The 24,247-nt window shown below is 44.1% G+C and overlaps 1 long non-coding RNA gene across 5 annotated transcripts in view; it reads left to right on the top strand.

Annotated features, from left to right (window-relative positions):
- Positions 1–9,928: 9,928 nt before the first annotated feature.
- Gm32098 overlaps positions 9,929–24,247 on the top strand; it is a 35,334-nt gene continuing 21,015 nt past the window's right edge. For 4 of the 5 annotated variants that reach the window (XR_378841.3, XR_870280.2, XR_870279.2 and 1 more), the window contains exons 1-2: positions 10,780–10,896; positions 11,284–11,350. This is a non-coding gene — a long non-coding RNA (predicted gene, 32098). Of the gene's footprint in view, positions 10,009–10,779; positions 10,897–11,283; positions 11,351–24,247 lie in introns of those variants that run through there. The other variant, XR_870278.1, reaches the window with a different exon arrangement.

Here is a 24,247-nt window from a genome sequence, read left to right as displayed (position 1 = left end):
ATGATATATGTAACCATATGATATATGTAACCATATGATATATGTAACCATATGATATATGTAACAACCATATGATATATGTAACCACCATATGATATATGTAACCATATGATATATGCAACCATATGATATATGCAACCATATGATATATGCAACCATATGATATATGCAACCATATGATATATGTAACCATATGGTATATGTAACAGGGCATCCTGTAAAATCATGGGGTGGGGGTGTTGTCGAGAAGGCAAAACACTAATAGAAGCACTAGCTGACAGAAACCTGTAGCTTCAGGTATTAGTCTGTGTTAGGCAAATCATAATTGTGACAAGACTTGAGTCAATGCGGGGGTCTCATGACAATTTCTACCAAAATAATTGAGGTATCAGCTCTTCTGTCTCCTGTTCTCTCTCCTTTCCCAAGCCATATGGATTCTCTTTTAGGTGACTTTTTTTTCCTCTCTCTATTGCCATCCGGGTATTCTACCTTGGAGCTGCTATGCTTTCCTGGTTTGCATATCCCTGGGGGCTCTTTTTAATGTAAGATTCCCGCAGTCTGCCAACAGACTGGCCAGCTGAAGATGTCACCTTTTAAGACTCCTCCCCCTTCCCCCTCACCATTTCAAAATCATCTCCTGCAACCTTAGCATCTGGTTTAGCACTCAGGATGCTCTGTGTTCTGGTTCCCGATAGCCTTTCTAGCCAAACCCTGGCTGGTCCCTGGCTTGCCACAGTTCCCTACCATCCTGGACTGGCTCTGTATGGTCCTGCCTCCAGGGCATGCCTGCCAACTCCACCCACTTCTCTGCATCACTCACTCCATTATCCAGGTCCTACTTCTTTTATTTTTTTTTATTTTTTTAAATTTTTATTAATTTATTTATTATATGTAAATACACTGTGGCTGTCTTCAGACACACCAGAAGAGGGCGTCAGATCTTGTTACGGGTGGTTGTGAGCCACCATATGGTTGCTGGGATTTGAACTCATGACCTTCAGAAGAGCAGTCGGTGCTTTTACCCGTTGAGCCTACTTCTAAGGCTCTCGTTCTTACAGGATGCTTCCTGAGCACCTTTAACAACAATTACTTTCTCCACTCACTGGAGCAGCGAGCCTCCATTTGCCATCCTAAGTGTTGCAATTTACTGTTGGGATTTGACTCCTCTATCCCTCAACTAGATGGTTAAGTTCTGTGATATCGGAGGTCATTTTGTTGGCAGTACCCAACCCAGTATAGATTTCTAATAACTTTTTGATGGATGAAGGAAGGGTATTCCTACTTTCCCTCTCAAAACAAAGAGGAGAAGGAGGAGGAGGAGGAGGAAGCAGAGTGGACGATAAAGAGAACAAAGTATAAAACAGTAAGAGAAAAACCAGCCTTGGTCACAGTCCTTAGTAAAAGAAAATTTTTATGGAACCAATCTCTTTCCCTCTCCCTCTCCCTCTCCCTTTCTCCCTCTTTCCTTTTCTCCCTCTCTTCCTCTCTCCCTCTCCTTTCTCCCCCCCTTTCTCTTGTGTGTGTGTGTGTGTGTGTGTGTGTGTGTGTGCGCACGCGCACGCTGAGGATTGAACCCAAAGTCTTATGTACCCAAGGCAATTGCCTTATCACTGGCCCTTTACTGTAATAAAACCTGGGGCTTTGGTGTCCCATCTAAGATTTTTTTTCTGGGACTCTGGTTAAACAATTCAGATCTATGATCCCCAGATAGCTGGGGGAGATATCCAATAGCAGGGCAGCCAGATCATCCGGCTACAGAGAAGTCGTGCGGTATTCATTACTATTAGGAACAATAATAACGATTACAATGATGACATAATAATAACCATTACAGTGATGATGACCAGAATGATGACAAAGAACGAGGTGTCATCTGCTCGGCCTGTCTCCTGAGCAGCAGACACTCACTTTTTCTTTCTGCTAGAGCAAGCCCTGTGGCTGACAGTATGGCACATGGTCCCAGGTCCCTCAAGCCATAGAGTCTGCAAGGGACCAGTCAGCGACCAATCAGGAAGCTGGCAGACAGACTTTAGACTAACCCAGGGGCGGGGAAGTCATTTCCAGTCCCTTTGGTCTTGACTGAAAACAAAGAGAGGGGCCCTGCATTCTCCTATAAACGATAATGATAACACAATTATCATGCAAAACAAAAATTAAGTTTAATGGTGCAAAGCCAGTGTGTGCTGGGGAGGTAATTCATATTAATTATGTTTGGATTAAAAGCTTATTTCTTTTGTTAGCATCTGCAAGTAGAAACTTAGCTGTTAAAAAAAAATTCACATATAATTAGGGCCTCTTACGGAGGAGCAGTGTCGAACTTAATGGGGCATCCCCACTCTCTTCAAGCTTCCGGAGTATGGTAATATTTCACATTTTATGAAACACAGAAGAAATAAATTACAGGTTTAATGATAAGAACTACTTGGGCTCATAATGAAATCTGATTGGCCAGTTAATCCACTGAGACCCTCAGATGTGAACCATCCAAAAGGGGTAAAAATGATGAAAAATGAAATTAAATGGAAAACCCTCCCTGGCAGCCTCTTCCGTGAAGGCTGAGGAAGTGGAGCAGGGAGAAGCCCTGGGGGTGGGGAGGGGGGTGAGGAGGAAAAAGCATTTCCCCAGGTTTGGGAAGAGCAGAGTGGGTGTGTGTGTCGGGGGAGATATGGGGGTGTGTGGGGGGGTAGGGGGTGGGAGTGGGGGAGTGATTCCTCCCCTCCCCAGGTTTCCTGTTGTAAAGAAGCCAGGGAGAGCTGCTCAAAAGGAGGCTGAGAGAAGAGAAAGGAGAAAGGAAGGGAAGGATATCTCCAGGTGAAGAAACTCCCAGGACTCCTGCAGAGGCTAAACAGCATCAGCAGTCAGAAAGACAAAGGCAGAGTGAGAAGGCTCAGCTGGGCTGGGGCTGGGCTGAACTTATTCCTCCAACCCTCAGGAACAAGGAAATACTATGTCAGGGAGAAGGGAAAGGCCTCTTGGTTCTAAGTGCACAGGTAGATGTGGCTGTGGTATCTTTGAGGACTCAGCAGAGGGCATGAGTGTGTGTGCGTGCGTGCGTGCGTGCGTGCGTGCGTGTGTGTGTGTGTGCGTGTGCGTGTGCGTGTGCGTGTGTGTGTGTCCCCTTTATTCTCCACAGGGCCCTAGATGGAGGCTAGCCTCCACCAGGTACAGCTGCAGCGGGCTTTCCATGTCTCAGGGGCACAACAGAGAGATTCAGGTCTCCACTTCTGCTACAAGGTTACTTTGCTTGATAATCTGAGGATAGGGCTCTTCTCGAAGTCTGTTGTCTCATCTGCACACTGAGGTTGTTGTAAATCATAAATGAGAATGACGTATAAGAATTGCAGTCATACAGTGCTTCAGAAAATGGTAACTCTATCAAGGATGCTATAAGCATGTGGAAAGTTTGCTCTCCTGGGTCTTAGCCCATACACAGAGCCAAAAGAGGAGGTGGGTGGTGGGGTGGGGGGAGGGATCTGAGAAACAGATTTGTGAGACTCAGGTGTGTGTGTGTGTGTGTGTGTGTGTGTGTGTGTGTGTGTGTGTGTGTGTATAGGGAGCAGAGGATGGTGAGCATCACAAGTCTGAGGCCATTCTGACACTGTGTCAAAACCACAAAGAAAACACACACATTCAAATGCCTCCTGACCCTCAGGTCGGGGACCATGCCCTCTCCGGCCACAGCATACTCTTCCCATTTATTCAGGATGTTCATGAAAGACCCATATTTGACACAAGTGATGAACCATGTAGAAAGCAGGGTGGACAGGCTTTTGTCTCTCTTGGCACTCAGTTGGTTGCTTATCACCAAGCATATGGCTGATGTCTGCTGAGGTGGTCTACCTGGAACCTGGAAATAGCATTCATTTATGGGATGCTTCCTACCCGGTGAATAACGACAAGATTGTACATAGCACCAATATAAAAATGTGCATGCCTTATCAGTGAGTGCACACCATGTGTGTTCTTTTGTCACTGGGTTACCTCACTCAGGATGATATTTTCTAGTTCCATCCATTTTCCCAAGAAGTTCGTGAATTCATTGTTTTTAATGGCTGAGTAGTACTCCATTGTAGAAATGCACTACATTTTCTGTATCCATTCCTCTGTCGAGGGACATCTGGGTTCTTTCTAGCTTCTGGCTATTATAAATAAGGCTGCTATGAACATAGTGGAGCATGTGTCCTTATTACATGTTGGAACATCTTCTGGATATATGCCCAGGAGTGATATAGCTGGGTCCTCAGGTAGTACTATGTCCAATTTTCTGAGGAATTACTCAGAAAAACTGATTTCCAGAGTGGTTGTACCAGCTTACAATCCCACCAGCAATGGAGGAGTGTTCCTCTTTCTCCACGTCCTCACCAGCATCTGCTGTCACTTGAGTTTTTGATCTTAGCCCTTTTGACTGGTGTGAGGTGGAATCTCAAGGTTGTTTTGATTTGCATTTCCCTGATGACTAAGGATGTTGATTATTTCTTTAGGTGCTTCTTGGCCATTAAGTATTCCTCAGTTGAGAATTCTTTGTTTAGCTCTGTACCCCATTTTTAATAGGGTTATTTGGTTCTTTGAAGTCTAACTTTTTGAGTTCTTTGTATATATTGGATATTAGCCCTCTATCAGATGTAGGATGTAGGATCTTTTTCCAATTTGTTGGTTGCTGTTTTGTCCTATTGACAGTGTTCTTTGCCTTATAGAAGCTTTGAAATTTTATGAGGTTCCACTTGTCAATTCTTGATCCTAGAGCATAAGTTATTAGTGTTCTGTTCAGAAAAATTTCCCCTGTGCCCACGTGATTGTGGCTTTTCCCCACTGTCTTTTCTATTAGTTTTCTATTATATAAGTGGATATTAGCCCAGAAGCTCCAAATACCCAAGATACAATTCACAGACCAAATGAAGCTCAAGAAGAAGGCAATCCAAAGTATGGATTTTTCGGTCCTTCTTAGATGGGGGAACAAAAATACCCATGGGAGGAGATACAGAGACAAAGTATGGAGCAGAGACTGAAGGAAAGAAGACCATCCAGAGACTGCCCCACCTGGGAATCCATCCCATATACAGTCACCAAACCCAGACACTGTTGTGGATGCCAACAAGTGCTTGCTGATAGGAACCTGATACAGCTGTCTCCTGAGAGGGTCTGCCAGTGCCTGACAAATACAGAGGTGGATACTCTCAGCCAGCCATTGGATTGAGCACATGGTCCTCAATGGAGGAGCTAGAGAAAGGACCAAAGGAGCTAAAGAGGTTTGCATCCCCATACAAGGAACAACAATGTGAACCAACCATACCCCCAGAGCTCCCAGGGACTAAACCACTAGCCAAAGAGTACACGTGGCTCCAGCCGCATATGTAGCAGAGGGTGGCCTTGTTGAACATCAATGGGAGGAGAGGCCCTTGGTCCTGAGAAGGCTCAATGCCCCAATGTAGGGGAATGCCAGGACAGGGAAGCAGGAGTTGGGGTGAGGTGGGGAACATCCTCATAGAAGCAGGGGGAGGGAGAATGGGATGGGGGTTTCTGGAGGGGAAACCAGACAAGGGGATAACATTTGAAATGTAAATAAAGAAAATATCTAATAAAAAAAAAAGTGCATGCCTGGGTGATGTGGTTTGACCATGAAGACTGGCTGGCAGGTGGGGTGTGAGGGATATGGAAGATTACTAAGAGATCATATTAAAAGATACAACATCTGTAGGCTCAGACTGTGGCTGTTACATCCTGATGGAGCACTTGACTTCAGGGTCCTTAACAGTTGTATGGATCCCATGAGCTTCTGGGAAACTCTCACAGTCTGTGTTCCAGGTCGTCTTGGGCAGCTCTGGGTCTCCTTGAAGCAAGGTCCTTTGTTTCTCATGGGTCGGTAGTTTAAACTTCAGGATCTTGTGGGTTCCTCCACCACGGCACAACTGTGGAAGCAGATACAGCCCATGAAGAGTGCTCAGTGCAGGCACTGACGCATGTGGCTTTCTCCATAAGTGATAACTGTCCCTTCTCTCTAGGGAACTCGCCACGGGCTCAGCTAGAAATGCCAGGAGCTCCCACATTTGAATGCCTGATGCGTGGGAGGATGAGTTGATGGTTCTACGTGGTCTATCTTGTCTTCCTCTCCCACCGATACCTTTTTAGCAGGGGTCACTTTCCCTCTTAGCTGAAGAGGAAAAGAAGGGAAGACAGTGATCTTTTTGCTCAGGCAGTGGGAGGTGTCTGCTCCGTTTGGAATTCTCCCTTCTGGGATTAGAACCACAGTTTCCCATTATTTTTCCTTATAGGTAAACTTACCAACTGACATATGTTTATCTACCTTTTATGTATTTCTTCTCTAGGATACCTTTCTTGCTTGTTACACTCCAGTCAACATCAGCCACAGTGTGTGTGCGTGTGCCTGTGCGTGTGTGTGTGGCAGTGCTTGCAGCTCGAGGCTTTAGCACTTGAAAGGATTTCTTGTCTACCCTGATACACTCACTACAACATCATGTGGCTTCTGCTATCAATAAAGGAACACCCAGCCCTCTCCCCAGCCACTCTAGGTCTCACAATTCTGCTTTTCCTCAGAATCACCACTATCTGAGAGTCCCCCTGTTTGTTTAAGCATCTAAATTAAAAAAACATAAAGTTTGCCCTTCTCTCCTCTGTCTGTCTGTCTGTCTGTCTGTCTGTCTGTCTGTCTGTCTGTCTGTCTGTCTTTCTCAGTCCCTCTCCCTCTCCCTCTCCCTCTCCCTCTCCCTCTCCCTCTCCCTCTCCCTCTCCCTCTCCCTCTCCCTCTCCCTCTCCCTCTCCCTCTCCCTCTCCCTCTCCCTCTCCCTCTCCCTCTCCCTCTCCCTCTCCCTCTCCCTCTCCCTCTCCCTCTCTCTCCTTCTCTCTCTCTCTCTCTCTCTCTCTCTCTCTCTCTCTCTCTCTCTCTCTCTCTCTCTCTCTCTCCTTTCTCGCTCGCTCTCTCTCTCCCTCCCTCTCTCTCTCTGTCTTTTCTCTCTCTCTCTCTCTCTCTCTCTCTCTCTCTCTCTCTCTCTCTCTCTCTGTCTCTCTCTCTCTCTTTCTCTCTCTCTCTCTCGCTCTCTATTTCGCTCTCTTGTTCTCTCGCGCATGCGCGCGCGCACTCTTGCCTCTTGCTCTCTTCCTCCCTTCTTTCCTTCCTTCCTTTCTTGTCTCTTAGAGGGTGATTACCTTATTACTTAATTATATTTTAAAGTCTACACCTATGAATTAATACATGCTTTGTATTTTCACTCTGTCCCAGGCAGCCCAGGTGGGGATAGCAACCAGGATCAAGCTGTCTCCTGGTCAACTGCCCCCCTATGCCGGGAGGGGAGCCTGAGACGAGGAGACCGTTCGTGGAGTGACCTTTACTTCAAGGTTTCCCTCTTGAACAAACTTGTCTCTGATAGGACTTGGGAATTATAGGAGGCTGGATTTGAACCCTGGCTCTGGTTTCTTCTAGTCACATGACTCTGGGAGATTTACTTGAGCCCTCTGTGCTAAGTTCTTCATTTGAAAAAATAGCCCTAGAACAGACCGTACCTCAAAATTGTCTTAGAGAACAAGTTTAATTAATGAGTACAAAGTGCTTACAGTAGCGACAGACTCATGGTGAGTGGCACTGTAAGCAGCTTGTTAAATAAGTGAAAGAGATTGCTGATAGATTTCTCATATGAATTGTACGCGCCGTAGAACATACACAATATTCTCCCCATACTACACCTTCCTGCCATTTCCTGTGATATTGGGGACTTTATTTCTTTCCTCTTTGCCTCTCATTTCCTTTTCCATTTTCTCTCTTCCTATGGCTTCTCCCCTTGCCTTTCATCATCTCTTGTAAAGTTTCCTTTGGTCAGATCAAATAGTTGATGGGACACAGATAGAATTTGCCTTGAACCCCAGAGCTTCATGAGTCTCTAACTCACTCAGCTCTCATAATAAATGTGTAAGATGGACACTGTTTTCCCCATCTCATGGATTTGAAAAATATCAGCTTTTCCAGTACACGGCCTCCTGTTTCCATGGCTGTGTGGGGTCCTCTTGTGTCAATGCCTTGTCTTATAAGGATAACACCTTTGGCTTAACATGAACCCATATAAGTTAATTTAACATTATTTACATCTCTAAAGGCTCAGTCTCTCTACACAGCCACATTCTGATGAATTGGAGTTAAGCTTTCAGCACTTGACTCTTGAGGGCACCGTGACTTAGCCCATATGACTTCTCTGATTATATTTGTTTTCACAAACCTCTTTCTCCTAAAGAAACGAATCAGTTGATTTTTTTTTTAAAGTGAAAGACACTAAAATGATTTCTGTCCAAAATGTTGAGACTTCCTTGACCAGTTTTGAAGTAACTGATGATTTTCCTGGGCGTGCTGCAGGATCCTGGCTGAGAAACATCAGTTTCTGAGAAAGAGATACACTCAACACCAATCCTAGGGGAGCCAGTGGTGCAGTTGTTGGATGCTTCATATCTGCCCCAGTTAAATATATCACCAAAGAGAATAACGAATACTCCAGTCTTGCTAAAAATGCCATCTAGTATCATACAGGTCTTAAACAATAACATTAGGATTTGAACTCGGGTGCTGTCTGATTCCTAAGGCTAGATACGACCTACACATTAGGCTATGATGTGACCAGCATACAGGTTAGCATAGCTTGCTAACAGGCAACTCCTATCTGTGACTTTCTACCAGATTGTCTACTGTCATGAAGATAAACCAAGGCTGCCTTTTTGAGGTGTCACTCATGCCTTGAGGAGTGAGACAGCACTCAGATCCTGCTCTCAAGTGCCAGAGATGAGTCTTAGTTTAGATACAGCCAATGAAAATACCAGATCCCCATGACTACAGTAATTGTTTTGGATAGGAGTCCAAGCTTACAGTGTGAGCTGGGCCAACCTTGTCACTTTAAAGACATTTAAAACTGAAAGAGTGAATAGAAAGAATTATTTTCTTCTAGGAAGAAGGGTGTGGGTAGGCAGGCCAGAAGAATGCTTGGATGTAGATCCTGGGAGGAAGGCCATGTGCCCTGTAAAGAATTCAGCTTGTAGAACAGGATGGTACCAACACATGCAGACACAGGAGACGCAGAGAAAGAATCCTGACGTCATGATAGTCTGGCCTTTGTCAAGGTCAAGTTCTAATTTTTCCTAGGTGGTATAAATGGTTTCCTTTGCTTCTGTTGGCTTGGGGCAGGAGGGCGTGGAAGTCCTCACTGACAGGCTGCTCTCTGAGAAGGTCCACGTGAAGGGCAGCTGAATATGGTGTTAAAAATGTGAACCATGTAATCAGGTGGTCAGGTAGGAGTTTGCTGCTGCTAGTTTAGCAACTGTATACCTTTAGAAGAGATAATATCTCAATGATTTAGTTTATTCATTTGTACATTGAAGATAAGGGTGCTATGTGTTCTGCCTGCCACCTGGAGCTCTTCTGAGAATAAACTAGGGTGAAGCCCATGAAATAAATGTAGAATTTTAGGCATAAGTTAATACTGACCCTGTCCTGAGCCAGCAGGTTTATAACGCAGGAGAAACTTCTGCCATAAAAGATGAGCTCTGAATAAAAAACAAAACAAAATCCCAAACATCTGAGAAAAGTCATAAAAATAAGCAATGATAAGCAAGCTAGTTCATACGAAGAAGGAAACACAATTCATAATGAACTACCAGTGCAGGCCTTCAAAACAAAAGCAGCGTCTCTCATACCCGGAGAAACTTATATGAAGTAGGAACAGGAAGTGAATCTGAACAAGAACACATGATCTAACTAAAAAGCTGGGGAAGTAAACAGAATAGCTGCTGAGGGCAGAGTGGGACAGCAAGAATCCTTCAACGGGTGCAAGCCACGTGAGGCACGGTGACAGGGAAAGAAGCTGAGGTCTCTGGCCACACCCACTTCACTAACAAGGGAGAAAGGCAGTAAGGAAACCAACAGACTTGACGCTGAGTGTGCTATGACAAGGACTTGGGCTTTAGTTCTCCAGGGGGAAATGTCAACTCAGCTGAGAGCAGGAGGAAGTAGATGAAGAGGTAGGATGAGACTTCTAGGAAGGCCATTTTAGAGGGTGGTGGGGGGTTGGGGGGGGGGGGGAGAGGAGCTGGAACCTTATAGTAGTTGCCATTGGGAAGGGTAGTAGAAAGACCGACCACACCAAGGGGTAGTTTACATTTGAATTTTATAGAAACTTGAATTTAGAAGTTAAAACAAGACAAGACAAAACAAAACAAAACAAATCTCTTCTTGTGAAAGATCTTAATATTTCTCTAATTAACCAAGATTTAGAATTATTATTTTGTTGTCGTTGTCATGGTTTAAATATGCTTGGCCCAGCGAGTGGCACTATTAGAAGGTGTGGCCCTGTTGGAGTAGGTGTGTCACTGTGGGGATGGGCTTCAAGACCCTCACCCTAGCTGCCTGGAAGTCAGTATTCTGCTAGCAGCCTTCAGATGAAGATGTAGAACTCTCAGCTCCTCCTGCACCATGCCTGCCTAGATGTTGCCATGTTCCTGCCTTGATGATAATAGACTGAACCTCTGAACCTGAAAGCCAGCCCCAAATATGTTGTCCTTATAAGACTTGCTTTGGCCGTGGTGTCTGTTCATAGTAGTAAAACCCTATAACTAAGATAATTTGTTGTTGTTGTTGTTGTTGTTATCACAATGCAGGCTTCAGGCTTGGGATGGAGGCTTTTTACCACAATCAGCATTTTGCTGAACCAAGGAGGAAATGAAACCACCATTAGGAATTAAACCACAGTAACTCTGAGAAACTGAGCAAGCAGAGTTGGCAGAGAGGAACCAAGCCTGAGTTTAGCTACCCAGAGCCATGTGCTCATAGGAGTACAGCAAAGCAGGGCTGGTAGTGATAGAGAACATGACAAGCTGAAGAGAAGTGGGTACAACACAAGAAACAGGAAGGTAGGGGGGAGGGAGGGGGAGGGAGGGAAGGAGGGAGGGATGGAGGGACGGACGGACGGACAGAGGGGCAGAGGGAGGGAGGGAGGGAGGAAGGGAGGGAGGGAGGGAGGGAGGGAGGGAAGGAGGGAGGGAAGGAGGGAGGGAGGGAACACGCTTCTTGCCTATTCCAACAGTTCCCTATTCCAGTTCCTGTGAACTCTGACTGAAGGGGCTGGTCACCTCCTTGGGTTTCCAGAAACTTCCGCTAAAGGCTCAGCTTGTATCATTACAACCAACCCCAATATCACCAACTACCTGAGAGAAGAAAGGAAATCTAATAGAGCAACAACTTAATTCTTTTTTTTTTTTTTTTTTTTTTTTTTTGTGGGGAACCCTGATCCCTTTAAGGGAGGAAGAGATGTTCCTAGCAGATAAATTAGAGTTCCTTCGAGGCAGAAGATGATTTCATTTGCAGGTACTGATAAGCATTTTAAAATTTTTATTGTTGTATATCATTGCCCATATAGACTCCATAATGACAATTCTTTTAACTTTTTGATCATGTTCCTTGGTGTTCTCCAGCGCAGCAGGGTGGACATCATTCACAGTAATCTGTGGGATGGTTTATAAGAGTTAGGAAGACCAATTCTTAAGGGAGCCGCTCCTGCCTTTGAGCTAAGGAAGCAAGGTGTAGAACACTTTTCTGAAAGGCGCCCTGACATTGTGGCCTGAGGGTCGTGACAGGAGCAGGAGGAATCTGTGCCCAGACTGAATCACGCCCTGTGCTGGCTCTGAGTTGTCACCATATCCTTAGAGAAGAGCTGTCCTCTGACAAAACCTTTGTTGTTCAGTGTGTACCAATATAATGGGAAATCCGGGTACCGGGACTTTCTAGTTCTCACTACCAAATAAGAACTTAGTCTTTATCAATTCTCTCTTGATATTTTCTTCTAAAGTACTGACATCAGTAGGCATTTCCTTGGAAGATTATTGCTCTTAGATGTATAACAACCTATCATGGGTACATGACTGAAAAAAAAAAACAACTAGGAAAAAACTCTTAGATTCAAAAGCTGCATTAGTATTTCTATGTGTATAATGGGCCCTGCAAGGCCCTTTAGTAAAGAGCTGAATGGTGTTCAACGTAGCATCTCCTAAACACTTTGCACCATGAACCTTTCTTTCAGAAGAACCCACACTGAAATCCTTCCTGCTGCACACAGGGATGTGGGGAGTGAAGGTTAGGACACACTGTTGCTGCTCTACAAATGCATAAGCTGGGTGTGGTCCTATGAAAGATTTAGGAGGAGTGACATTGTTGGAGAGAACGTGTCCCTGGCGTGGGTTTTGAGGTTTTAGAAGCTCAGGCCAAGCCCAGAGTCTCTCTCTTGCTGCTGCCTGCAGATCCCCAGACATAAGGCTCTCGGTTGCTGCCATGTTTCCCTGCTATGAGGACAATGTACTAAACCTCTGAGACTGTAAGCAAGCCCACATGAAATGCTTCTCTTTATAAGAGTTACTGTGGTCATGGTGTCTCCTCACAGCAACAGAACAATGACTAAGACACATGCTAGTCAAAGCTCAGCCTTTGTTTGGGGCTGCTTCAAAGAAACTACGTGACTGTGATATTCTTATAAGGCTCAATGGATCTGCCAATCACTGTAAGACCTATACTGTTCCTAAATTAATTAGTGTTTTGACTAATCACTCTGATTATTTAAGATCAAAACACCCTCAAGAAAAACACATATAAATAAGTTTTTTTAATGATTCAAGTAGAAGAAATATGCATATAATCCAGAAGTTACTAGAAATGAGATTTATTTTAGGGGCGGGGACTAAAACCCACAGAAGCACATTTGAGAACCATCTAAATGTTTAATAATAGGTAATGTGCTATGATAATTTTAACAGACAACTCAGACGATTATGCAGTTATTACAAATAATAAATGCTGGCACTAGGCAGCAAAATCCATTTCTCTTGAACAATATGTATGAACACCTGGTAAGTGCCAGGCATCATAACCATTGATATGGATGAACCAAAGATGAAGGCGCTTATGTCTATAATCCCCTGGAGGAGACAGCCTTATAAACATGAGAAAGGGTTTACAAATTATATATGAAATTAGAACAGCAAATTTTTATGTATACAAATTTTTCTATAATGAACATGTGTTATACGTGTAATAAAAGTAGTAAATTCTTGTAATACAGTTTTTACAACTATGCAAAATATATAGTTATTGGAAGAGAACATGGCGAAAATAGTCGTATTAGGGAAATCCCACTGTTATGGCTCATTGTATGTCAACTTGGCCAGGCCGTAGTACCTAGCAATTTGGTTAAACACTAACCTAGGTGTTGCTGCACCAGTATTTTGTAGATGTGGTTATCACCTATAATCATTTAGCCTAATGTGAAAGTTGTACTCTGTCATGTGAATGGACCACAGAGAAAACAGTGAGGGTTCCTAGAAAATCGAAGTTCTGTCTCAAGACAGCAGGAGCACTTTCTACCCAAGTCCCCTGCTGCCTGCTTAGGGTTTTAGATGATCCATTTATCCTTCTCAGTAGTTTGAGCCAATTCAATAACCCCCCCTCTCTATCTATCTATCTATCTATCTATCTATCTATCTATCTATCTATCTATCTATCTATCTATCTACCTATCTATCTATCTTCCCTTAGTGGTCCTGTTTCTCTGCAAAACTTTGACTGATACCTCAAGTCCTATAGTTTGGATCTGAAATGTCCCTGAAAGGGCCATGTAGTTAAAACTTGATTCCTAGACTGGAACAGTTGGGAGGAGATGGAACTTCTTATCACTGGGGCCTTGTGGGAAGAAATAGATATGTGGGAGAATGTTCCTATAATTTGGGGATCCTGGGATATTTCTCTCTGTCTCTCTCCCTTCCTGATGAGCAGGGTAGTTTATTTTGCCAAGCATTCCCCACCATGTTGTACTGTGTGTCACTGTAGGCCTAGAGGTGACAGGGCCCAGCAACCATCAATAGAAACCACTGAAAGCATAACTGGCAAGAAACAAACCTTTTCCTTCATTAAATTGATAATTTTAGGTGTTTTGTTACTGTGCTGGCTAGTGCTATGTCGACTCGACACTAGCTAGAGCCATCTGGAAAGGGGGAACCTCAGGAATATGCCTGAACCTTACTAGCCTGTGGGTCAATCTGTGTATTTTCTTGATTGATGACCAGTGTGGATGGGTTGGTGGCCCTGGGTGCTATAGGAAAGTAGGCTGAGCAAACCATGATGAGAAAGCCAATAAATCGTGTGCCTCCATAGCCTCTGCTTCAGTTCCTGCCTCCAGATTCCTACCTTGAGCTTCTGTCCCTGTCTGACTTTCTTGGGTGATAGACTACAAGCTATAAGATGAAATAAACCTTTCCTACCCACGTTGCTTTTGGTCATGCTTTACCTCAACAATAGAAACCCTGACTTTCATAAAGACAATTTTCTGGTTCAGAAGAGTTTGAAGGCTTTGTGTCCTAATTATTGGGCCTAATCATTGAGAGGTGAGCAAGTGATGAAGGCTCTAATCCATAGAGGGGACAAATTAATGATAAATGGATAATTTGATAGTATTATTGGGGAATTACAGAAAAGTCCAGAGGCATGACTCATTTGGAGGAAGTGGGTCATGTCTTGGGACCTGTGTATATCCATTTCTTTCTCTGCTCTGCTCTCTGCTTCCTGGCTGTCATGAGATGAGCTCCTCCTGTCCTCTGTCACAATGCCCTTGCCTCATATCAGGTCCAAAACAATGGGGTAGCCATGGACTGCAAGCATGTGTCAAACACTGTTCCTTCTTTGGGTGGCTCATGTTTGTCCCAGAGATGAGAGGTGACCAACAGAGATGACTTTCAGACCACTACCCATATCTTTTAAAGATTGTCTTTAACTTAATGTTGGGATAATCATATAGAATTCCTTTCTAGGCTCTTCTGTGTTTCCTGTGATGAGGTTGCTCTGAGCATCTTAGCCTCTCATGCCTTCTCCCTACCATTGGTTCTGAGTGGTATGAAGGTTGTCCATAACGGTGGAAGCTTATGACAGGGAACATCGAGTGTTAGCTGGTGTGTTGTTTCTTTGCCTTCAAACCTGGGTTAGAACAACTCCAGAAGCTACTCTCAGTCACAAGTTCTATGGATTCCTGGAATCCTTTACTCTTTGTTAGATACCAAAGAGCTGTGCTCCTATCAAGAGGCACAAGAATCCTGGGGGCCTGGGTAACATGCTCCTTTTGTCTTTCTTTAAGTCCTTCCCCTACCCCTAAAGGGGACTTGTGACTGAAGCCTCACTGTCCCATTGCCCAGGCCAAAGGCTATATTTCTTGAGTCATAGTACTTCAGGTGAGCACTGGCTTAAGCAGCACAATGTGACTGCATCCTGACTCAGTGTTCTCAGATATACAACGGGAGGTAGGGGGAACTAGTCAACTGGACGTTCAGGATCGTTCTAAGGCTGTCCTGTCTAAAACATAAGGTTTCTAGTACACAGTAGACAATCCTACAGAAGGCAATCACTATTGCCAGTCTTCGGAAAAGTCTTTTGACCTATGTCATCCATCTTGAGACTTAGAGACAGGGACGAGGCTGGGAAAGAGCACCAAGTTCTCAGAAGGAGCAGATTTTTTTTATTCACGTAATAATGCCACTTCATTAGGAAGAATGACATATTAATCAAGTCTGCAAATAAGTAGAGGTCACTTACCACCATGCAGAAAATGTGGATTTGTATCTAGCCAAGAGCTTTTTCCAGAAGAAATGCAGGCAGTCAGTGGCACCTTCCTTCTACCTCAGCTCAACACTTTATTATTACATGAGTCGGTGGAACAACACTCATTTTCCAATCACATCCTTCCAGGCCCAAGACCTCAACTCGAGTCAGCTTCCATATACCTTATGTGGATTATCCATTTGATGAAGCATCTGCCAAGAAAGTTTTAATCTCCACCAAGTGTTCTAGCATCCCCCCTCGCTTCTCCTCCTCCTAGCCCTCAGCTGATGTGTGCTTAGGAAATGCAAACTAATTTTAAAATTCGCTGGAGCAAAACATGATTAGAATGGTTAAGTCTGCTGCCAAAAATAAAATCAGCTAATGCATTCCATATATTTAGATTTCCGAAATTAAGTTGAAATCATGCTTAGTTCATCCAAAGTTTGGGTTGAGACATATCACCCCAGATCGCTGCTAGAGGACCCTAATTTTTTTTCCTTTCTGGCAGTCATAAATTTGATCGTCTTGTAAATGGAACCACAGTTCTCGTGTCCCAGGGCAGTGTTTTTGCTCTGTCATCCTGCTGAACATGGGGTCATATACCCTGTTCACTTCAGAGAGGAAAACTCTATAGTACAGAGGAGAAGCAAGAGGCAGAGGACACTTCTGGCTCTATCTAAACTACAGCTTTCCTGCTTTTTTATCTCCTTCTTCTCAGCAGCACTAGATGCAGGAATCCATCTGAGGGATGCATCCCCTGCCTCAGGTGTTAGCACTGACAATGCTAGGCTCATTGCTGCCCTTCACAAACTCACAGGTTTTTGTTTGAGCAGGGGAGACAAGGTTAGTATCATAATACAACATACATTACAGAATACAATTAGTTGTTAAATGCTGTTTTATAGATTATTTAAGAGAAACCCAAGGGAGAGATAATTAGCAAAGGCTGGAGCAATTTCCAGGAGGCACCCAAGACAGGCAGTGTTGATCCTGGGAAAGAGAGAGAGAACATTTGGGGTAAAGGGACATTGAGAATATAGGCCCATCCAAGGCATGGTTGTGTGATGCAAAAGAAATCAGTTTGGGTGGAAGAGAAGAATGGTGCTAAGGACTTGTAGGAAACAGAGGTGCTCCAAGACTAAGCTACAAGAAACAGAAAATAGAGAGGTTGCTTGAAGAACAAAATGTGTGGCCGGTGCAGTAGCTCAGTGTGAAGAGTGACTATTGCTCTTGCAGAGGTCTGCGTCTGGTTCCTGGCACCCACCAGGGATGGCTCCCAATTGCCTGTACCTCTAGCGCTGGTTGATCCGACGACCTCTTCTGGCTTCCACAGGCATCTGCATTCATGTGCACACAGCCCACGTAGGCACATCATTTAAAAAAATCGTAAAAACCAAAGCAATGAAGGGTGGTTTATTTGAAAGACCCAAGGTGGGTCCTAAGAACAGGAGTGTATGGAAGACTGCATCGGGGCCCAGGAAGTCCTTATTGCATCTTTTGTCTTCAGTCTTTCACATCTGCCTCTGCCATAGCATCCCCGTTTTGTGTTCTTACAGCATTTTGTAGCCATCTCATGTCTTGAATTCGCTCATTCTCTTTCCTGCCCATTAGCTGCTTTTCTCCCTCTGTTTCGTATTACCAGTAGAAAAAAAATCCTGATGAGCACATGTCCGGTCCCATCAATTACCAACTAAGGCCACAAAGTACAGCCCAGACTACAAACACAGGTGTCATGCCCTTCTTGGGTGAGAGGGCAGATGGCACCCTAGAGGGGTGAGATGGGAAGCAGTGGGTGAGTAGGTAAGAATATGTAGGTCAGGGCTGCTCTTTGGTCCTTCTAGTATCGGATGAAGATACTTCAATTGTCTGGAATACGGTTACCTCATTTGCAGCAAATTCTGAACAATCTAGGTTTTTCCATCAGAAAGACTGGATTGTGGTCACTCATTGTGCTTTGACTATTTTCCCATCACATTTCTAGTTATGCTCATAGAATCAGCAATGCTTCTGGTCTCTGTGATTGAAGAACCTTCCTGTTGTAGGGATTTCTCCTTGGGTTGACTCCCTATCTGGTACCCTGAGTGCCAGGAGGTGGGAAAGTGAGACAGGCTCTGTAGTAGGCCAATGGGTATCCACAGTCTAGAGCAGGAGAGATTTTTCAATTCATCTTTTGCATGCATGGTATCTGTCAAGTATGTGATATTTAATGAAAGCCTTTTGAGCAGAATAAATAAAGTCAGTTTACAGATGTAAGCAATTCACAGCCAAGGAGCAGCTCAAAGAGACTTTAGCTTTATTATAAATAAGAGAAATAATCATAACAATATGTTTCTCCTTGCTCAGACATTCCTATGACACCGTTTCTTCTGTTCCTGCCAGCGGTGTCTCCGGGGACTTTGATGACCTCACCTCTTGTTTAGTTTTGTGGTGCACCTCAAACAATAGCTTGCAACCTTATTTATGTCCCCTGCTTACAAGGCAGGCTTGGGTCAGTCAACCCAGGTGCTGCTGATCTTTGGTAAAGGCAAGAAGCTGGCTCCAGTCACCAGAGAGAAAACCCGGACTTCTTCCACAGTGGTGTGGTAAGGGTAGAAGGGAGATGGTCACCTTCTTCCTGCTAGCCCCAGGCTCAGCCCACTAGGCAGGGCTGGAGGCTAATGCCAATCTGGAAGGTGGCCCACCCCTGCGAACTAGAAGGCAACAAATGAGACGAAATGAAAAATATAATGATGCATATTATATTAATCATCCTCCCTTTTTCTGACACAATAAATCTTCTCTTTAAACTCGTGGTAGCGATTGCAACATCTTCCTCTCTCCTCGAAACAGCACAGATTAAGATGAAGTGATAGTGCTGTGTCAAAAGAGAGCTTTACTGCCACACTTGGGATACAAAGAGAGAGGTTAATTTATCATCGCTGGGGAGAGCTGACAGGAGAGAGATATACAACCGAAAGGGGATTTAGCACAGGGCCAAGAAACTTCACACTATTTTTACCATCTGTCACATGCTCTAATAAAGCAGGGCAAAATATGAAGAAAGGAAAAATGAACTATCAAACACTGATGTAATGCAGCCCATAAATCTAATTTAATTACTTTGCATGGAGACAGGTCCTCGAGTCTGTGTGAATATACTGGATTTTCTTGGCAACTTAACAACTAAGTGTTTTAATAACATCACACTATAATTTATTCTGCTTGAAACACAAAACCCCTTTTGTGAGAGTTTCATTTTTGAGAACTGTTAATTTTTTCGGCTAATGTCAAAACTGGCATAAATTCACATGTGAACTTGAAGCCTGACTGTGAAAAAGGCTTAGGTTACCGCATGCCTTTTTATTGTTCCACACGTCCCCTGCTTCTGCATGCATTAGAAATAATTGGTCTTTGTTGATGACTTAGGTGAGGAGAGTCGTCTTGCAATTAGATTTTAATATAATGACAAAGGGTGTGTGAGGGGGGAATCTTTGTAAAATAAAAGGAGCTAAGAAAACCCAGTGAGTAGAGGCCCTGTTCTCCAGTGAAAAAGAAAAAAAAATTCAGTGCATGATACTCTTAGAAGCAGAAGTAGGCTGTGCCCAGAATCATGAGAATCCCACACAGGACAATGTAAGATCTCAGGGCTGACCAAGACACTGGGGCTGCAGGTCTGCCCTAGAGGGAGCCAGTGGGAGCAGAAAATAAATAAAAAAATACAATTAATATTCATCATGTGTCCTCCCGAATTTGGATGCAGTTACAGAAATTATTGTTAATAATGAAAGCCATATATCAAAGGCTATAAAACTCATCTGGGCTAGGACACTATTTTTTTAGGCTCTGTTCTGAACCATTAAAGATGACATATTGCATTTGTGCGCCTCTGTGTATAATAAGATACATTTAGGTCTGATTCTAACCTAAACTGGCAATTTTGGTATTGAACTTGAGTCCTTAAATGGGGGCTGTGACATTCCAGTCCAGAGGAGGTCAGCAGAACCCATCCATTCTCCCATGACCTCACTCAAACAGGGCAGGATGGATGGGTAATTAATTTGTTAGATCATCAGTGATTCATGTTGGAAAAATACAACACAGAGGCTCTTGACAAATTCAATTGAAATACAGTGGGGGAAAAGGATACGCATCCCCCCCCCCCCCGTAAAACCTCAAACCTTAAGCGTAGAGCAAGACAGACTGTGCAGTTCATTTATCTATTCCTTCAGGATACTTACTTTATAGAAAGCCCTGTAGGGTATATACGGGGAGCACACGCAGTCTGGTAACAGAGATACAGGGATTTGGACACTCCCAGAGCTTAGAAGCCATCTGTGGAGTTTGTGGAGGAACAGGGCTGGAGGTGTTTGGTCGTGATACCTGATCTGGATAAAAACAAGTGCCTGAATTGGAAGATTCTAACAAGTCTAAGTCCCATCAGGAACTTGACCACAATGTCTATACTGTTGACTCTTTGCTCACTGCCACCAGCGATGTGGTGTATGCTAAAAGTCCCAAGCTGTTCAAAGACCCAGAAGCCTGGAAGCTGAGAGGTTACGGGGTTTTGTTTTGTTTTGTTTTGTTTTGTTTTGTTTTGTTTTGTTTTGTTTAGAGAAGTAGTTTCAAATATATTTCTCCTGGTGCTTGTTTCTGAAAGTTCAGACTCCCCAGATCAGACCTGGAAAACACTCAATTCCTGTGGTTTCTCGTTCTGTTGAATTTGTGTGGGAGAAAAATGTACAGCCTTGAACTCTGAATGAAGCCCAGTGTGGAAGCAGTGGTTTTCAGTGGTGCCATTTCCAAAGCTCTCATTGCTGTTTCTAAAGACTTCCCACGTATTCTGTTACTGACCCGCAGCTTGGAATAGTGAACATTAAAAATTAAAAAAAAAAAAATCCAGGCTGCCAGTATTTACTTATGAAATGACTGGGGAGAGCCTGGCAAACCGGCTGCCTGGAAATTAGTGCACAAATTGAAAGTTTGAAGGCTTTTTGTTCCTGGCATTTTGACTTCCTCATCTGAAAAATGGGGATATTAATACCTACCTCCTGGAGTTGTTGTGAAGATTAAGTGCCGCTATGTATGTAGAGCATGGAGCACAGGAAAGGGATGGCTGCAATTATTATTTTATTATAATTATTTAGATTTCATACCCTCCTCTTCCCCTGTCTTCCTAACTTCCCCATTTCTCTCAGTGACTCTCCTCCACTCCTCCCCTCCCCCTACTCTTCCCCCTCCTCCCACTCCTCCCCTCCTCCCACTCCTCCCTTTTCCCCTCACTCCTCTCCTTCCACTCCTCCCCTCCCTTCTCCCCCTCCTCTCCCTCCTTTCCATCCCCTTCCCCCACTCCTCTTTCCCCTCACTTCTCTTTCCCACTCCTCCCCTTTCCCCCCCTTTCCTCCCCCTCCCCCATTCCTCCCCTCCTCCCCATCTCCTTCCCCCACTCCTCCCTTTCTTTCTATGTATCCCCCAACTCTTCTACCCTCACTACCTTCCCCCTCCTCATTGCTCTCCCCCAAGCTGATTTCCTCACAGATTCTTAGGAATCTGCTTCATTCAGTCCTCCCCTCTCCTCACTCTTCCCCAGATCCCCTTATTCCTCCCTCCTCCTTTTCCAAGTTTCTCCTCCCTCCATATACAGGAATCCTCTTCCCTCAGCCTCCCCCTTCTGGCCCAGCAGCAGAATGCAACCAAGCCACTTTCAAAAATAGAAAACAAGAAAACAAAAAAGCCATCTTCAAAAGAGGAAATACAAACAAACACCAAAACAACCAATGCCATACATGCCCAAAGATGACTTAGGCTATTGTTCAGAGATGGCCCTTCCTTGGGAAGCACTTAGCAGAAATAAAAGGAGTACCACACTGCTCTGGGGTGTGAACGCAGATGCAAAGGAATTTGAATTCCCCAAAGCAGAAGAGGAATGCTTTTACAATCAAAGAGCACAAGGAGTAGGAAGCTTACCAGGAATGAAAAAAGCCAGCAAAATTGATTGTGTGGTCTCCCTTAATCCATAGCTATTAGCCCAGGTGCCCATATGAGGTGAACTTTGACCTCTCATAGAAAACACTTGTGCTTGAACTCTTGGTGCTAACCCTGCCACTTGGCACCTTTGTTTTAGCTTACTAGTAAGGATGGCATCATTTATATGAGCAGATGACAAGGGCACTCTAGACCTAAGTTGCAAGTGTCCCAGCACCTTGTGACATGGGCAGAAAGGAGATAGAAGAGACACAAAAGGCCAGCACACTCCTCTGGAAGGTGTGGGGTTTTCAGGAAACACCTTCAAATGTGCACTGGCCCCAGATGCCTCCCCCGACTCCCCAGTGGTGTTCAGACATATTGAGTCTTCTTGGTTCATCTTTGCATTCTCCTCACTTGCTTGCTAATGTGTCACTATTGAGGAACACTCCAGGGCCACCATCGATGGTTCTTGCTACTTCATTGAATCCTCATAGAAAACCTTTAGAGTAGGTTTCTCCTCTCGTACATTTCACCAATGAAGGAACTGCAGCAGCCCAGAGTGGCAGGTGATGACCTAAGCCTACCTAGCTCACAAGTGGCCAGCCTCTTCTATCTGTCCCAGTGGCTATAATCATGACCACCATCTGAGGACAGGCGACATCTACCAGGCAGGGCACACCGTTAAAGTGTATCATCTCAAGCCAGTCTTGACACCCTGACTCTAAGAGACAGGTATTGCTTTCGTTTTACACAGAAGCTCAGAGAGATACTTAAACAGGCGGTAACTGTTGGCTATGATGTGGAATTAGATGGGCCTGGCCTCCACTCATGTTCTGTTGCTTCTGTTAAATCTCTAAAACAGAGGCTCAGCAGAAACCTGCCACTCATTTCACTTGACAGCTTCTGCCCTAGTAAGTGATGGTCCGGGACCTCTCTACTCCCTGAACAGAATGAAGGGCTTATTTCTACTGCTACAGTGGTGGAGTCTGAACATAGAGATGGTTTTGCCACCCAATTAGGCATGGAGCCAAACCTCAACTAACCTCATCACTGTGGATGGGAGTGACTGATAAACACAGGGATATCTCATTTTAATAGAACCCCAAAGCCAAAGCAACCTGGAATTAGAGAAGACCTTGGGGAAGGTATATTTATGGGTTTATATTGAATGTCTGTCTGTTTGTCTGTCTGTCTGTCTGTCTGTCTCTGTGTGTCTGTCTCTGTGTCTGTTTTTCCTAGTCTCTCTCTCTCTGTCTCTTTCTGTCTCTCTCTCTCTCTCTCTCTGTCTCTCTCTCTGTGTCCATCTCTAAGACAAGGTTTCACTATTATAGCCTGAGTTGGCTTTGAGCTAAGTATCTTCCTACATCAGACTCCCGAGTGCTAGGATTGCAGGTATGTGTAACCATGCCCAGCTCTGAGCAACTGTTCTAGTATCTTCAGAACCAGGGTCAACAAATGTTTTCTGTAAATTCTGTAAATGGTGAAAGAGAAAGAGAGAGAGAGAGAGAGAGAGAGAGAGAGAGAGAGAGAGAGAGAGAGAGAGAACTTTATGCCTTTGTGGTCTGACAGTCTCTGCCACAGGTACTCAGGTATGGTGTGATTGTGTGTTAGCAACCACAGCCAATTCCTGCATATGCCAGCCAGGCTATATTCTAATGAATCTTTATTTCCGATTGCTGAAGTGTGAACTTCACGTCATTTTCATGTGTCACAAAGGTCATTCTTCTTTTGATTTCCCCAACTACTTAAAAATGTAAAAACTATTTTTAGCTCACAGGCCACATAAAAATCCACAGTAGGCTGGATCTGCTTTAGGGACAGAGTTGATACACTTTGGCTTAAAACATTCAATTATGTGTCAGTCATTAGAAAATCTACTGTATAAATCAAAACACAAAATAGTAATCTATGTTTTGTGGGGGAAGGAGGGCCCCAGTGATTGAGATCTCCAAATACATTTTGTACCCTGCACGAAGAAAGAAACATTCTGTGTTGAGGGTAGCTACTAGACCACAGGGAAACTAGACCAAGGGCCTACAGGTAGATTTCTGGCCATTTGAGCAATGTTGATCTTTTTCTGCCTTTCTTCTTTGGGATGTTTTTTCTGATATGATCCTTGCTCTACAAGGTGCTGGCTGCCTGATCTTCTGACTGGTTGCAATCTTCTCACAACAAGCCCTCTGTTCTCCTACAGAGACCCCATCCTGACTCTCAGTGGCTTCCTCTGCCTATGTCATCCAAAACTGGAAAAAGAAAATCTTGTCATTTCTGAAAGTCCCTAAGGCTGCGACCCTTTATTACAGTTCCTCACATTTCTGTGACCTTCAACCATAAAATTATTTCCTTGCTTCTTCGTAACTGTCATTTTGCTATTGTTATGAACAATGTAAATATCTGATATGCAGGGTATCTGATATAAGACCTCTGTGGAAGGGTTGTCTGACCCCAAAGGGTCTCAAACCACAGGTTGGGAAATGCCACCCTAAGTAGTTCTTGGGGGACCTGAAGGAGATCTTCAAGGCCCATCAATGTAAGATACTCAAATGTCTGAAGGAACCAGTTATTTTTTAATACATCATTTTTGTTAATTCTTTGACAATTCCATACAATATTCTTTGATCATCTTCCCATGCCCTCCTCTAGCTCCTCCCAGATACACCTTCTCAGGCCCTTATCCTCTCCTGACTT

This window comes from Mus musculus, chromosome 8 (genome assembly GCF_000001635.26).
Source record: "Mus musculus strain C57BL/6J chromosome 8, GRCm38.p6 C57BL/6J".
Taxonomy (NCBI): domain Eukaryota; kingdom Metazoa; phylum Chordata; class Mammalia; order Rodentia; family Muridae; genus Mus; species Mus musculus.
Note: the sequence above shows the minus strand (reverse complement) of the source record. Positions and strands in the feature narration are given on the sequence as shown.